The sequence below is a fragment of the Lathyrus oleraceus genome, chromosome 4 (genome assembly GCF_024323335.1).
Source record: "Lathyrus oleraceus cultivar Zhongwan6 chromosome 4, CAAS_Psat_ZW6_1.0, whole genome shotgun sequence".
Lineage (NCBI taxonomy): Eukaryota > Viridiplantae > Streptophyta > Magnoliopsida > Fabales > Fabaceae > Lathyrus > Lathyrus oleraceus.
In genome coordinates, this window is record NC_066582.1 from 326,542,451 (window position 1) to 326,557,215 (window position 14,765).

Sequence of the window (14,765 nt, forward strand, 5' to 3'; positions counted from 1 at the left end):
CATGTTCAACCTCCGTTCTTGACTTTGCGATCATATCATCAACATACACTTCGATCTCCTTGTGCATCATATCGTGAAACAAGGTAGTCATAGCTCGTTGATACCTGGCTCCGGCGTTCTTCAAACCGAAGGGCATCACTCGATAACAGAATGTTCCCCAAGGTGTGATGAATGTTGTCTTCTCCATATCCTCAGGTGCCATTTTGATCTGATTATATCCGGAAAATCCGTCCATAAATGAGAAGACATTGAATTTAGCTGTATTGTCTACCAACATATCAATATGTGGTAAAGGGATATCATCTTTCGGATTAGCTTTATTTAAGTCTCTATAGTTCACACACATTCGGACTTTTCCATCTTTCTTAGGCACGGGCACAATATTGGCCACCCATTGAGGATATGTAGAAGTCACAAGAAACCCCGTATCAATTTGCTTCTGAACTTCCTCTTTGATCTTTACTACCATATCGGGATGAGTTCTTCTGAGTTTCTGCTTCACAGGCACGCACTCAGGCTTTAAAGGCAGGAAATGTTGCACGATATCTGTATCCAAACCAGGCATGTCTTCATATGACCAGGCAAAGACGTCGACATATTCTCGTAGCAACTCAATCAACCCCTTCTTAACAGATTCTTCCAGGTGTGCCCCAATCTTCACTTCTCGTATACAATCTTCAGACCCCAAGTTGATTGTTTCCAGATTCTCCAGATGCGGATGAATGATCTTTTCTTCATGCTCAAGTAGATGGGTAATCTCGTCAGGAATCTCTTCAACATCATCTTCTTCCGCCTCAAATACAGGGAATTCAAAGTTGGGAGATGGTGTTGGATTATTATGTTCAATGGGTTTGATTAACCTGCATAATGATTTTGGATATAAAAGAGGTTTTAGAATTCAGACAAAACAAATCATTATGCAGATGAAAAGATTGATTTTATTCTTATTTTTAGGGTTTTATGTGATCACCGATTTCATGCAAAAGCGAAAAGGGAAAATAATTGGAAAAACAAACATTTAACATGAATTTATTGAATGAAAATATCACTGTATTTATGCGCCAACAATGTCATCACTCCTCCTTTTGGCATGGGAGAAGGGTTTTTAAACACAATGATCATTACTTTGACTTATGGATAACTGTCGGAATATCCACAGCAACCCAATTATTGCAGATCCCTCCAGGGATGATGAAATTGCCAGAATCGTCTTCATCTTCTTCCAGAATAGCAGCAGCCTCTTCGTCTTGTCCGGTGTGGATGAAGCTTCCACTCTTGAACAACCCTTGCTTGCTGAAGACACCAGAAAAATAGCCTATGCCAACCCGAGATTTGTTGTCTTCCAGCTCAATCATTTGCCCCAAACCAGCGGTTGCACCATGCTCAATGGCCAACTTTGCATCTTTATAGGAAGCAAATGAAAGAGTTCCCTTCTTAATAGGTTCAGCAATATATAAAGCTTGGAACGGAGTTCCAACTTCATCCTTAGCATATATATATGAGGAAGAAGACAAATGGCTAACCAGGAGAGCCTTCTCTCCCCCTACCACCACCAGCTTCTTATTCTTTACAAACTTCAGTTTCTGGTGTAGGGTGGATGTCACAACGCCTGCCTCGTGAATCCATTGTCTGCCTAAGAGACAGCTATACGATGGGTGAATGTCCATAACCTGGAAGGTAATCTGGAAATCACTTGGTCCGACTTTGAGTGGGAGATCAACCTCTCCAATCACAGTTTTCCGAGACCCATCAAAAGCCTTCACAACTACCCCACTCTGCCTCATGGGAGGCCCCTGATATGATAACTTCGCAAGAGTGGATTTTGGCAATACATTCAATGATGACCCAGTGTCTACCAGCACATTGGACATGGCGTCATCTTTGCAGCTTATAGATATGTTTAATGCCATGTTGTGGTCTCTTCCCTCCTTGGGGAGATCAGCATCACAAAAACTTAAATTGTTACACGCGGTGATATTTGCAACAATACTGTCAAATTGTTCAATTGTGACATCGTAATCCACATACGCCACATCCAACACCTTCTGCAGAGCTTCTCGGTGTGGTTTTGAATTCATCAGCAATGATAGTACAAAGATTTTGGATGGCATTTGTAGAAGCTGATCTACAACGTTGTACTCACTTCTCTTGATGAGTCTCAGCATCTCATCACAATTTTCTTTCGCATTGCCGCTCGGGCCAGCAGAAGCAGGAGTTCTCAACGTAGAGGCAGGTTTAGCAACAAGTGTCGGATTCAGAGCGTTCACAGCATTCCCAATCGGGCTTCCAGCATAATTAGCATTGTCGTTCCTTCGAGCGTCAGCTTGCGGCTTCGACGGAGCCGAGAAAACACGACCACTGCGAGTTAGACCGCTGACGTCGGCAATATTAACGACAGACGAAGAGGGCAGGGGCACCTCTTTCCCATTTTCCACTTCTACAGCATTGTAGCGATAGGGGACCGCCTTCTCAGAAGAGTACGGTATAGGATCGGCTGGCTTAATAGTCAGAGCAGGTGAAACCTTCTGCTTGCTACCATCATACTTGATGACAATAGGCTCAGGTATCCGGAATACCGGAGAAATTACGTTGACTTCAACAACATCTTCGTCAACATTTCTTTTTTGAAGGATCTCAATGACTCCCTCATCTAGCATTTCCTGAACATCCTTGCGCACCTGGCGACAACCTCTCTGATTAACAGAACAAACTCGACATCTATCGTGGTCATGTTCATAATGGCTGTTGGAAAATATATTATTTCCGATTTTATTATTGTCTTTAATACTACCTTTTATTTTTCTTTATTCTCAATTAAGGATAAAATAAATTGTAATTATTGTATTTTCACTATATAAACCAGCTAAGGCTGAAGAAAATGTTTCTCACTATGGATGTTAGATTCTTTGAAAATAAACCTTTTTTTGATGACACTCATCTTCAAGGGGGGGAGATAAACGAAGACTCATTTCAAATTAAGGACATGAGTTTTTTAAATAACTTATCTTTACCAATATCACAAAATTCTAAGTTTTTTACACCTGCACCAACAGAAAATGGCCGCGATTCTTTATCTGATCCTACTCCTGTCATGAGTAAGGAACCTTGTGAATCCGAGCCTACATTTTCTCTTGTTGAAAATAATGAGAATCCTGAAAACGATGATAATGATGATCTAATTGAAATGCCACAAAATAATGAGTAACTTTAACAAAACAAATTTGAATTAGGAAACGGGACTTGGAAAGGAAAGGTTTTTGTGAAAAAGCACCATAAAGGAAAGGACAAGTCCACATCTCAACACTGCCAGGAATCTGAACCGGGGAATGATCAATTTCCTAACAAAAGAAAAGGTAAGTCTATCTCTGTTTCTGAGAGTCGTATTTTGTATCCTGATATAGATGATCATGTTGCCATTAAAAAACCTGTCAGATCTTGCACTAAACATCCCATGTCCAATTTTATATCATATTCAAATTTGTCTTCATCTATGTCTGCCTTCACTTCAAAATTGTCTAGTGTAGAAATTCCAAAAAGTGTACAGGTTGCTCTAGAAATTCCAAAGTGGAGGGAAGCTGTACTTGAGGAGATGAAAGCTCTAGAAAAGAACAAAACTTGGAGTGTTACGCCACTACCAGATAGCAAGAAGACAGTTGGATGCAAATGGGTGTTTACTGTGAAGTATAATTCAGATGGGTCAATTGAAAGGTACAAGGCTCGCTTGGTGGCTAAAGGCTTTACTCAGACCTATGGTATAGATTACTCAGAGACATTTGCTCCTGTTGCAAAATTGAACACTGTCAGAATTCTTTTGTCTCTTGCTGCTAACCTGGATTGGCCTTTGCACCAGTTAGATGTTAAGAATGCCTTTCTTAATGGCGATCTTGAAGAAGAAATATATATGGACATTCCTCCTGGCTTTGAAAACAAATTTGTATCAAATGTGTGCAAACTAAATAAGTCTTTGTATGGATTAAAGCAGTCCCCTAGAGCTTGGTTTGAAAAATTCACTCAGTCCATGAAGAAACAAGGGTACATCCAAGGATAGGCTGACCACACCTTGTTCACAAAATTCTCCCACGATGGGAAAGTTGTTGTCCTGATTGTTTATGTTGATGATATTGTCCTTACTGGAGACGATACAGTGGAAATGGCAAGAGTAAAAGAGAAATTGGCAGTAGACTTTGAAATCAAGGATCTGGGATTCATGAGATATTTTCTAGGTATGGAGGTTGCTCGATCAAAAAATGGTATTGTGGTTTCACAGCAGAAATACATTATAGACTTGTTGAAAGAAACAGGAATGAGTGGATGTCGTCCTGCAGATACCCCTATGGATCCGAATGCTAAACTTTGGGGAGAAGGTAATGTTTCTATTGATACTGGGAGATATCAGAGATTGGTTGGGAAATTGATTTATTTGTCACACACCCGACCTGATATTGCTTTCTCAGTTAGTGTAGTGAGTCAGTTTATGCATTCTCCTTTCGAGGAACATCTTGAGGCAGTATATAGGATACTGAGATATTTGAAGGGAAATCCTGGAAAAGGATTATTTTTTAAGAAGACTAGTGAAAAAAATGTGTCTATCTTCACCGATGCCGATTGGGCAGGTTCAGTCACAGATAGAAGATCAACATCTGGATATTGTACCTATGTTTGGGGTAATCTTGTGACATGGAGGAGCAAGAAACAAGGAGTTGTAGCAAGAAGTAGTGCAGAGGCCGAGTTTAGAGCTATGTCTCAAGGTATTTGTGAAGGATTATGGATCCTTAGAGTCCTAGAAGAACTTAAGATGAAAATTGAGCTTCCATTGAAATTGTACTCTGACAGTAAAGCTGCTATTAGCATAGCTCATAATCCAGTTCAACATGACAGAACCAAGCATATCGAGATTGATCGACACTTTATAAAGGAGAAGTTAAATGCGGGAATCATATGTCTACCCTTCGTGACTTCAAGTCAACAAACTGCGGATATCCTGACCAAAAGCTTGGCAAGGCCTACTTTTGAGTATTTGATAGACATGTTGGGCATGACAGATATCTATGCACCAACTTGAGGGGGGGTGTTGGAAAATATATTATTTCCGATTTTATTATTGTCTTTAATACTACCTTTATTTTTCTTTATTCTCAATTAAGGATAAAATAAATTGTAATTATTGTATTTTCACTATATAAACCAGCTAAGGCTGATGAATAAAATATAACAGCTTTTACCAATTTTTTCTAATAATGGCTATAATCATACAGCAAACGATGCATCTCGACCAGCAATTGTCGAATATGACTGACATATTTGACCTTGTACTTGCCAGGGCAGCCCTGGACCATATTGACAAATTTCCCATGCTCGGGCAATGGGTTCTTTTTCACATTCGGACCTACGTCCTCGGAAAAAAAAATCCCACTTCTCACAAGGTCTTGCACCTTGGTCTTCAAGGGATAACAATTATCCACATCATGTCTTGGAGCACCGGAATGATATACGCAGTGAAGCTCAGGCTTGTACCACCACTGGGGATTAGTAGGTAGAGCGGGAGGGTCTCGTGGAGTAATTAACTTTCTATCAATCAGAGATGGATAGAGTTCAGCGTAAGTCATCGGAATTGGATCAAAGGTGACCCTCTTCCTCTCGTAGTTGGTGCTGGTGTTGTTGTTTCGAGGCTGGTAGGCCTGTTGTGGTGGACGATGTTGTTGCTGCTGATATTGCTGAGATTGTTTTTGTTGATAATGTTGGGCTTCTCTGAAAGCAAGTGTTATATGAGCCACCTGATGCTGGTTGTTAATGGGGCGGGCAATCTTCCCCTTCACAGAGGGTCTTCTCTTGATATGGGAAGACACGGCGTGTGCTTCTCCCTCCTTCTTCTTTGCAAAGCTTCCATATCTCTTTGCTGAAGAGCCTTCATCTCGAGTCAAACGTCCTTCACGGACCCCCTCTTCCAGTCTCATTCCCATATTCACCATCTCGGTGAAGTCTGAGGGAGCACTGGCTATCATTTTCTCATAGTACAATGAACTCAAGGTCTTCAAAAAGATCTTGGTCATCTCTTTCTCCTCAAGGGGTGGCACTATCTGAGCTGCCAACTTGCGCCACCTCTGGGTGTATTCTTTGAAGGTCTCTTTCTCTTTCTGGGACATTGCCCTCAGCTGGTCCCTATCAGGAGCCATATCCATATTATATTTATATTGCTTGACGAAGGCCTCACCAAGATCATTGAAAGAGCGGATGTTCGAACTTTCCAGACCCATGTACCACCGGAGAGTGGCACCGGATAGACTGTCTTGGAAATAGTGGATGAGCAATTGGTCATTATCAGTTTGCGTCGACATCTTGCGAGCATACATCACGAGATGGCTGAGAGGGAATGTGTTTCCCTTATACTTCTCAAAGTCAGGTACTTTGAATTTAATAAGGATCTTCATGTTGGGCACAAGGCACAACTCAGCAGCACTTTTACCAAAGAGGTCCTTCCCCCTCAGAGTCTTTAGTTCCTTACGAAGCTCAAGGAATTGGTCTTTCATGTCATCCATCTTCTCATAAACATCTGGACCTTCAGATGGTTCAGAATGGTAGATGGTATCTTCAACTCTTGGTAATGTGTGCACGACGGGAGGTGGCACTGAAAGGACCGGGCTAGATGCCGGCAAAGAAGCAAGAGTAGGAGCAAAACCCTCTGGCACAAAATTGGCGGGCATTCCCCACGGGAATCCGGCTAGCATAGATGGCGCAAAGTGGGCGGTTGCAGCAGGCACAGTAGAAGTTGCAATCTCATAAATGACCGTCCTCTGGGGAGGAGTTCAGGGTGTCGGAGAAGATTGGCTCTGGGAAGCCATGAATGACTCCATTAGGGCTGTCAATCTGGCTACTTCCTCCTTCAGCTCGCGGTTCTCTTGTTCCAAATGATCCATCAGTGTCGATGAGTTGGCTCTGGTGTAGTACCGGTGAGTCAGCTGGGCTTTAAAATAAATGAAGAATACAGAGTTAGACCGTAGAACAAGAAGTCTGGAGCAAAACCTGCTTATGCACATGATGCATGCAATTCTTGTGCGTATGATTTGTTTTTATTTATCAGAGGAACTTTTAGAGTTCTATTTGCGAATGTTGGAAATATTAAACATTTATCACATATGGAAATATCTCATTAATAATATCTGGAAATATTTTTATACTAAAGAAGTACAGTTTCGGTAACCAAATATAATACAAGAGAGAAGGAAAATGATCATCCCATGGATCCCTAGAAACAATCATCTAAAGCTCGAGAGACTAGAAGATAAGATGCACGAAGCCTCTTCACCTCCTCCTCATAGGCTGCCTCCATATTTGCCTTCTCCTTGGCGAGACGATCGTACTTCCTCTTCCAAAACTTGGAAGACTGAGGAAGCAGAGAAATCCATGCATCATTAGGATCATCAATAACCTGATGCTCGAGGAACTCTATCAAAGCATCCTTCTCCTTGATTTGCTGAAGCAACTCCTCTCGTTCACGGATCCAAGCACGTGAACGGTCTTCATCTCTCAACTACTCTACTCCTTGGTCAGGGAGGATTGAAGGCCCAGCCACAACCAAAGGTGTAGGTCTCGGATACTCGTAAGGCATGAGGTATTCGGAAGCTCTCCTCCTAACCCAAGAAGTATAAGGCTCCAAGGCGATACAGTTCTTCGGACCTAGCTCCTTCCTTCCTTTCTTATGGATCTTGCGCCAAGCGCGGACCATCCTGCCCTTCAAGCCTTGGGGATCTTTACCCTCTTGAAAGAACACACCCTCTAACAGAATGTTATTGGGTTTATCCTTTAAGGGGAACCCAAGCTGACGACGTGCCAAAACAGGGTTGTAGTTAATCCCACCACATGTACCAAGAAGAGGCACATTGGAGAATTCACCACAAGAGTCGATAATCTGCACACCATCATAGACACGGTTGTACCAAAAGATATCATCATTGGTGAGATACATAAGTCTCGTGGACCAACGTAGACATCCTTTGTTCTCCTTGAAGGTGACCATCTGCGGCAAGTGCGAAATAAACTACTTGTACAACAGCGGCAAACAGCACACAATGGTACCACCACCCTCTGCATTCCTCATATGCAAATAAAAATAAGTGTCACCCAACAGAGTCGGAACGGGATTAAGAGTAGAGAGTAATCCTAATAGCGTTCATCTCCACAAACTTGTCGGTGTTGGGGAATAACACTAGCCCATAGGTGAGAAGTACAAATATGGCCCTAAAGGCGTCCTCACTCATGGCCTTCCCATTCATAATAGCTTGAGTAATGAGAAACTCAGAAGGGAGACCTTGAATTCCATCTTTGGTAGTCATATGAGCACCAACTAGAGCTTCATCTATATGCAACATATCAGCTATCTCTTGAGAAGTAGGAATACTCTCTAAGCCACTGAATGGCAACTGGTCTAGAATAGGTATACCCACAAGGTAGGCATACTCCTCAAGTGTAGGGAAAAGTTGGAAATCGGGAAAAGTGAAGCAACGGTACAAGGGATCTTAAAACTACACCAATACACTCATCAATCCTTCGTCCACTTGAGTAGTCAGAAGAGAAAGAAGCTTCCCAAAACGAGTCTTGAAACCCAAGGGATCTAATACAGAGGATGTCAAATTCCTTAGCTCTTTCAAGTCTGGTTGTTTGAAACTGTACTTCTTCGTATTCCTTCTGTCTTTCCATGTCTGAAAATTTGCAAATAGACCTCTTAAGTTCCTTGAAACTTTTCTTATTGTCTTGATGATATGGATGCAAATGGGTGCATGGATGCACGGATGCAACAATCACACTCAAGGATCAAGCAAAGCACACCAAACAAAGGTCATGGGATGGCTCGTGTCATCCTTAATATCAATCATCCATTTTGGTGGATTATGGTTTACACCTTATCAACACCCAAGTTCCATTGATATTAAGGATATATGAACGGATTAACCATGAATCAAGGGTTTGTTGCAAGTCACGAGCATGGAGTCTCGGTTAGGAACCACCCAAAGGGAGTGTACTAGGGTTTAAACCTGCCAAACATGTTCTACAAGAGGTTCCCATAGTCATCATCCCATCTTTTGGATATTATCGAAGAAACGACTACTCATATTCCAAAAATATTCTCAAGAGAGACTCTTATGAGTGTAGTATCGCATAACAATCGTATCAAATCTTACACTTGAACGACTTTCGCACTACATCCTAAGAATAGGCCAAGATGGGCTTGGTAAACTAAGGTCCTTGGCTTCTAAGGTCTATATTTGAAAGAGCAATGTCTAACCACAACTACTTGTGTGACATTATTGATCCCAACATGACCTCCACAAAGTGAATGGGCTTGCAAGTCAACTTTCTAAGGAATAACTCCACACAAGTCAACAAGACTATGCCATTCTCCTATCCTAAGTGCACTCGAGTTCGGGTATAGAACTCATCTAACCAAGATCACCAAGCATACAAGGAATTAATATTCAAGCAATTCAACCATTACATACAATACAGTAATCCCAAATTGCACAAAAATATGTTACAAAACAATATACACAACAATACAACAAATATTAAAAGTAGGCAAAACCCACTAGGAAAATGATCCCCAGCAGAGTCGCCACGGGGTATTCGTTACCATTAGAGATATTGACTAAATCCAAGGTAAACCATACAAGTCGAGTCGCCACCGCACTTCTATTTATCCAAAGGAATGGTTAGAAAGCGAACAAAAATCTAAAAGTTTTATCGAATAAAAAACTAGTAAAAATGTCAAAGATCTGGGTAAAGGGGTTGGTTATGCAATGGGAAGGTTTTAAGCACCCAAAACATCCTAGGTACTTCTATGGAGCCCTTTTCATATTGGTTGTAAGGTTGGTATTTTGTGAAAAAATTATTTGTGCAAACATGATTGAAGAGATGAGAAGAGAATATACAAGTTTATTTACATTTTTTGTTTGGATGGATGAACCCATTGCCTACATACCATCTTGAAAAAGATTAGGATCAAAACCTCGTAGTTCGGGGTAAAAATATCAAAATGAGTTGGTGAAATGATTGGTCCAAAAACCTTAAGGTCTTTTGTTATCCAAGGGAGAAAACTCAACCTAAAACCACAAATCCACCATGTGAGGATAGCTTCGACATGCTAGTGAGGGGTTAACCCTATAATAAGCATGGAAGACTCATTGTCCATCACTAAGGATATAGGTGAGTATTACATCTACCTCAAGGATAACTCAAATCTAATAGCTAAAGGTTATGAAAAAGTTTTGATTGAGAAAGTAGCCATTGAAACCACAAAAGTATTTGAATGAGTTATATTTACCAATGAAAAGTATTTACAAAATATGGTCAAAGTTGACTTAAAGATTCAATTCAATATGAGTGTTATGAAAAGAAAGTTTAAAAATTAAAAGCATAAGGCTTAGGTTTCTAATGTTTGAAAAGAAGTGTTAAATGTTTGCATAAAAGTTTTGGCTTGGGTTAGAGTGGAGGGAAGAAGAAGAATGGCTAAAGTCCTAATCATACAAGAGGTAAGGGATAAGAAGTAAGACCATAAATGGAGTTCCTCTCTTGGGATCATATTGATATTCCAAGTAGCTCCCATCCTTTGGAATATGCAAGCAAGATAAGCAAATACTCAAGCAATCAAGCACACAATCATAACAAGCTCTTAGGAATCTTCCAATGGCTTTTAGATCTCTCTCTCTTAGAAGCTTATGGCAATGGTTCCTCAATTTGGCTCAATGTTGGAATTCTTAGCACAAGAACACACACATCAAACAGTTCTATCAACAAACAAAGAATGAACAAGAAGGAGTTTAGAAATTGGTCCTTTCAAAGTTCTCTTCAACATTTATAGCACTCTAAAGGCCCAATGCCTAGTTGATCTTTGACTTTTATAGCACTCTAAAGGCTCAATGCCTAGTTGCTCTTTGACTCCAAACTTTGCATAGGGAAAGTCCTAAAGTCTAAGTCCAATGGTTCATTTCTTTGCATTTGGTCCACAACATTAAAACAAAACACAAGCACAATGATATATACACAATTATGTGCTCAAGTGAGCAAAAGGCAAATTGCATTAACATAAACATGTGCTCAAATGAGCAAAGGGAAAAGCAAATGAATAATATGTACAAGAATAATGAATTGCATAAATGTAAAGAGAAAAAAGTAAATGTTAATATTTAATCGTTAATGTTAGTAGTTAGTGTGCCATAGGGAAAATTTAGCGCTATGTTAAGCAATCGTAATTGGACTTATGTAGAAGTCACAACTATCTGAGGCCGGTCAATAATAATGTAGGCAACAACACAAGTTAGAAGTCTTGATTAGTGATGATAACATGAAATTATATCACATTTTAAGACTTAATTTAATTAGATTATATTATCATTTACTTTAATTTATCCCATTTTATCAGATATTATGCAGTATTTCTTTTCTATTTACATCAGGTACCCATTTTGAAGCAAAAGTGAAAAAGGGAAGAAAAGGAGGCGTAAAAAGCAATAAAAAGGAAACAAATAACCAAGACCAAGCCCAGCCCAAAAGAAAGCGCACGTTGCCCCTGTGACGGGCGTCACAAGGGTTGTGACGAGCGTCACGCGAAGTAGCCTTGTGACGGACGTCACACATGGTGTGACGAGCGTCACACCAGTCCACTAGCTTTTTGGCGCAAGTTACGCTCTCAGAAGAATGGAAGTAACGTTGAGGACTTCGTGTCCTATTCCCAAGCCGTGTATTTAGCCATGCTGAAGACTCGTAGGGAACGGAATGCAGTTACCAAGGCTATTATAAATAGCCATCTCCTCTCTTTGCCGTAAGGAGAGTTTTTTGCACACTCAGTTTTGCGGAAGCTCTGCCAAATTTTCCTTTCACGCCTTTGCTTATTTTTCTTCCTTTCCAGCATTGTTCATTTTATTTATTTCTTTTGCAAGCTTTACTTTCTCTTTTCGCTTGCAATTTATCTTTCCCGTTTTTAGCTTTTAGATATTTTTCGCGTAATAGTTTCTACACCGGAAACTACTGTGCAACTTTATACCGGATTTAACCTTACGTTATATTCAAGTTTTATTTCCTTGATTTATTTTACTGCTTAATTGAAGAATCGAAGAACAAATCCTACCGGCTTGTGGTGGAGTGTTCAAGACCATTGTATTACGCATTCAGGTTCTTTAATTGTTATTTAATTTTTAATGTTTTATTCTATTGTTTATTCATATTGCCTGCCTAGAATGAGTCTGTTTATGCATGATATAAATTCTTGTTTATTTAGCATGTCTGGCTAATTTGCCTAGGTATCGGTATGTAAAGTAAGCAGAATAAGGGATCGAGACTGAGTCGGTCTATCTAAACTTAAAATCAAAATCAATCTTTTTATGGTCTCAACTTACAGGTTTAATAACAAGATTTTTTACAAAAGTAAAAGACATAAAGAAGTTAAAATCAATAGAGCGAGAGTTTGAGATTTTAACTGGACAGTGTAAGTTAGGCATTAATTCTAGATCAGGGCGAGAGCAAGTTTTAGAGTTAATTAAATTCTGACCTTTTCCAAAAAGTATTTTTAAATATTGAATGTGAGGACGAGAGTTAAGCATTTGGATTTAATTATATAACCTAAGTCAACAGAGCGAGAGTTTGAGATAAGGGTGTTTAAAACAGTCAGTATTTTCTTAAAAAGAGTTTCTGCAACTTTATTGTTTTCAAAATATGGTTTTTGACTTAATTATAAGTGACAACAACATTAATATAAAATCATGGTTTATTCAACAGAGCGAGAGTTTGAGATAGAACCTTTAACCAATAAAGTTAACCGAAACGATTCATTTTAAAACCAAGAAACCGACAAAGACTTGATTCCCTAGTTTTGACGAATTACATACCGATATCCGTTTTATTAATATTTAATCTAGACATTAGTTTAGCTCTTAGTTTTTCTCCAAACAATCAAACATCTTCACCTTAGATTTACGTAGTAACTTTAGATAACGGTATATCGATTCATAAGTCCCTGTGGGATCGATATCTTTTAAAACTACGCGATAGAACTGTGCACTTGCAGTTTGTATCCCATTCTCGACTCACCCAGTCGAGCGATCAAGTTTTTGGCGCCGTTGCCGGGGACTTTTATTCAATCGATATCGTAACTCTTCCGTTACGCTGTAGAGACTAAGGTTTCTTTTTCTTCTATTTTCTTTCTTTCGTTGATTTGTATGCCACGCACTCGCTCTCAAGGCGAACCGCTCTATTTACGAATCAACGATATCGAACTATATCTCCGAGTCTTACGACGAATTCGGGAATATCGTGCTGAAAACAATCTCCCTCCTATAGACCTTCCTGATCTCAAAGATTTTCCTTCTTTAACCGATATGGCAGAACCAGCTCGTGCTCTTAGAGATTACGCCGCTCCATCGCAAGATGAACCGCATTCAAGTATTGCTCCGCCCGCAATCGAAGCAAACAACTTTGAACTTAAACCTTCGTTGTTGCAGGCTGTGCAACAGAACCAATTCTCTGGAAATCTTACCGAAGATCCAAACCTTCATTTATCCGTATTTGTCCAATACGCTGATACTGTTAAAGCTAATGGTGTCACTTCAGAGGCAATTCGACTTCGTCTTTTTCCTTTCTCATTAAGAGATAGCGCTAGAAGATGGCTTCAATCTCTTCCTTCCAACTCGGTCACCACATGGAACGAGTTGAAGAAAGTTTTTCTTGCCCGATATTTTCCACCAAGCAAAACAGCTATGTTAAGAGCCCAGATAAACGGATTTAAACAGAAAGACAACGAGTCTCTTTTCGAAGCATGGGAAAGATACAAAGACATGATGAGACTTTGCCCACACCATGGTTTGGAAGACTGGTTAGTAATTCACACATTTTATAATGGTCTCTTATACAACACAAGGTTAACAATAGACGCCGCTGCAGGTGGTGCACTAATGAACAAACCTTATGCTGATGCTTACCAGCTTATCGAGAGCATGGCCCAAAACCACTATCAGTGGGGAACCGAACGAACAACAGTGGAAAAACCTCAACCGAAAACTGGCATGTACGAGATAAGTAACCTTGATCACGTCAATGCAAAAGTGGATGCTTTGGTCCAGAAGATTGAAAGTTTAAACGTATCACCTCCAGCAGCCGTGGTTGCTATAACTCAGAATTGCGAGGTCTGTGGAATCCAAGGCCACACTCCTGCGGAATGTCAACTCTTGACTGGAATCCAAACAGAGCAAGTAAACTATGCTCAAGGAAGCCCCTATTCGAATACCTATAACCCAAATTGGAAGAACCATCCAAACTTCTCATATAAGAGTAATAATGCTTTATACGCACCTGGACAGTCTCCAAATCAAGCCCCATCTATACCTCCAGGATATCAGAAACCGAATCCTAACAATAATACCCCTAGAAAATCCAACTTGGAAATCATGATGGAAAACTTTATAGCTTCCCAACAACAAACCAATAAAGATTTCTTAAACCAGAACATACACACTGGCGAACAACTTAAACAACTAGCAAGCAAAGTAGATGCCTTGGCTACCCATAACAAAATGCTGGAAACGCAAATATCTCAAGTAGCTCAACAACAAGCACCTACCGCTGCACCAACTGGTACATTCCCTGGACAGCCCCAACCCAATCCGAGAAGCCAAGCTCATGCAATTATATTGAGAAGTGGAACGGAAGTGGAAGGACCGTCTGACCCAAGGATAGAAAACCAAAACCCTGAGAAATCCACTGAGGAAAGTGAACCTAAGGAA

The 14,765-nt window shown here is 40.1% G+C and overlaps 1 pseudogene; it reads right to left on the reverse strand.

Moving 5' to 3' along the window:
• Window positions 1-13,749: 13,749 nt before the first annotated feature.
• Window positions 13,750-13,849, reverse strand: LOC127077246 (uncharacterized; annotated as a pseudogene).
• Between the last annotated feature and the right edge of the window lie 916 nt (window positions 13,850-14,765).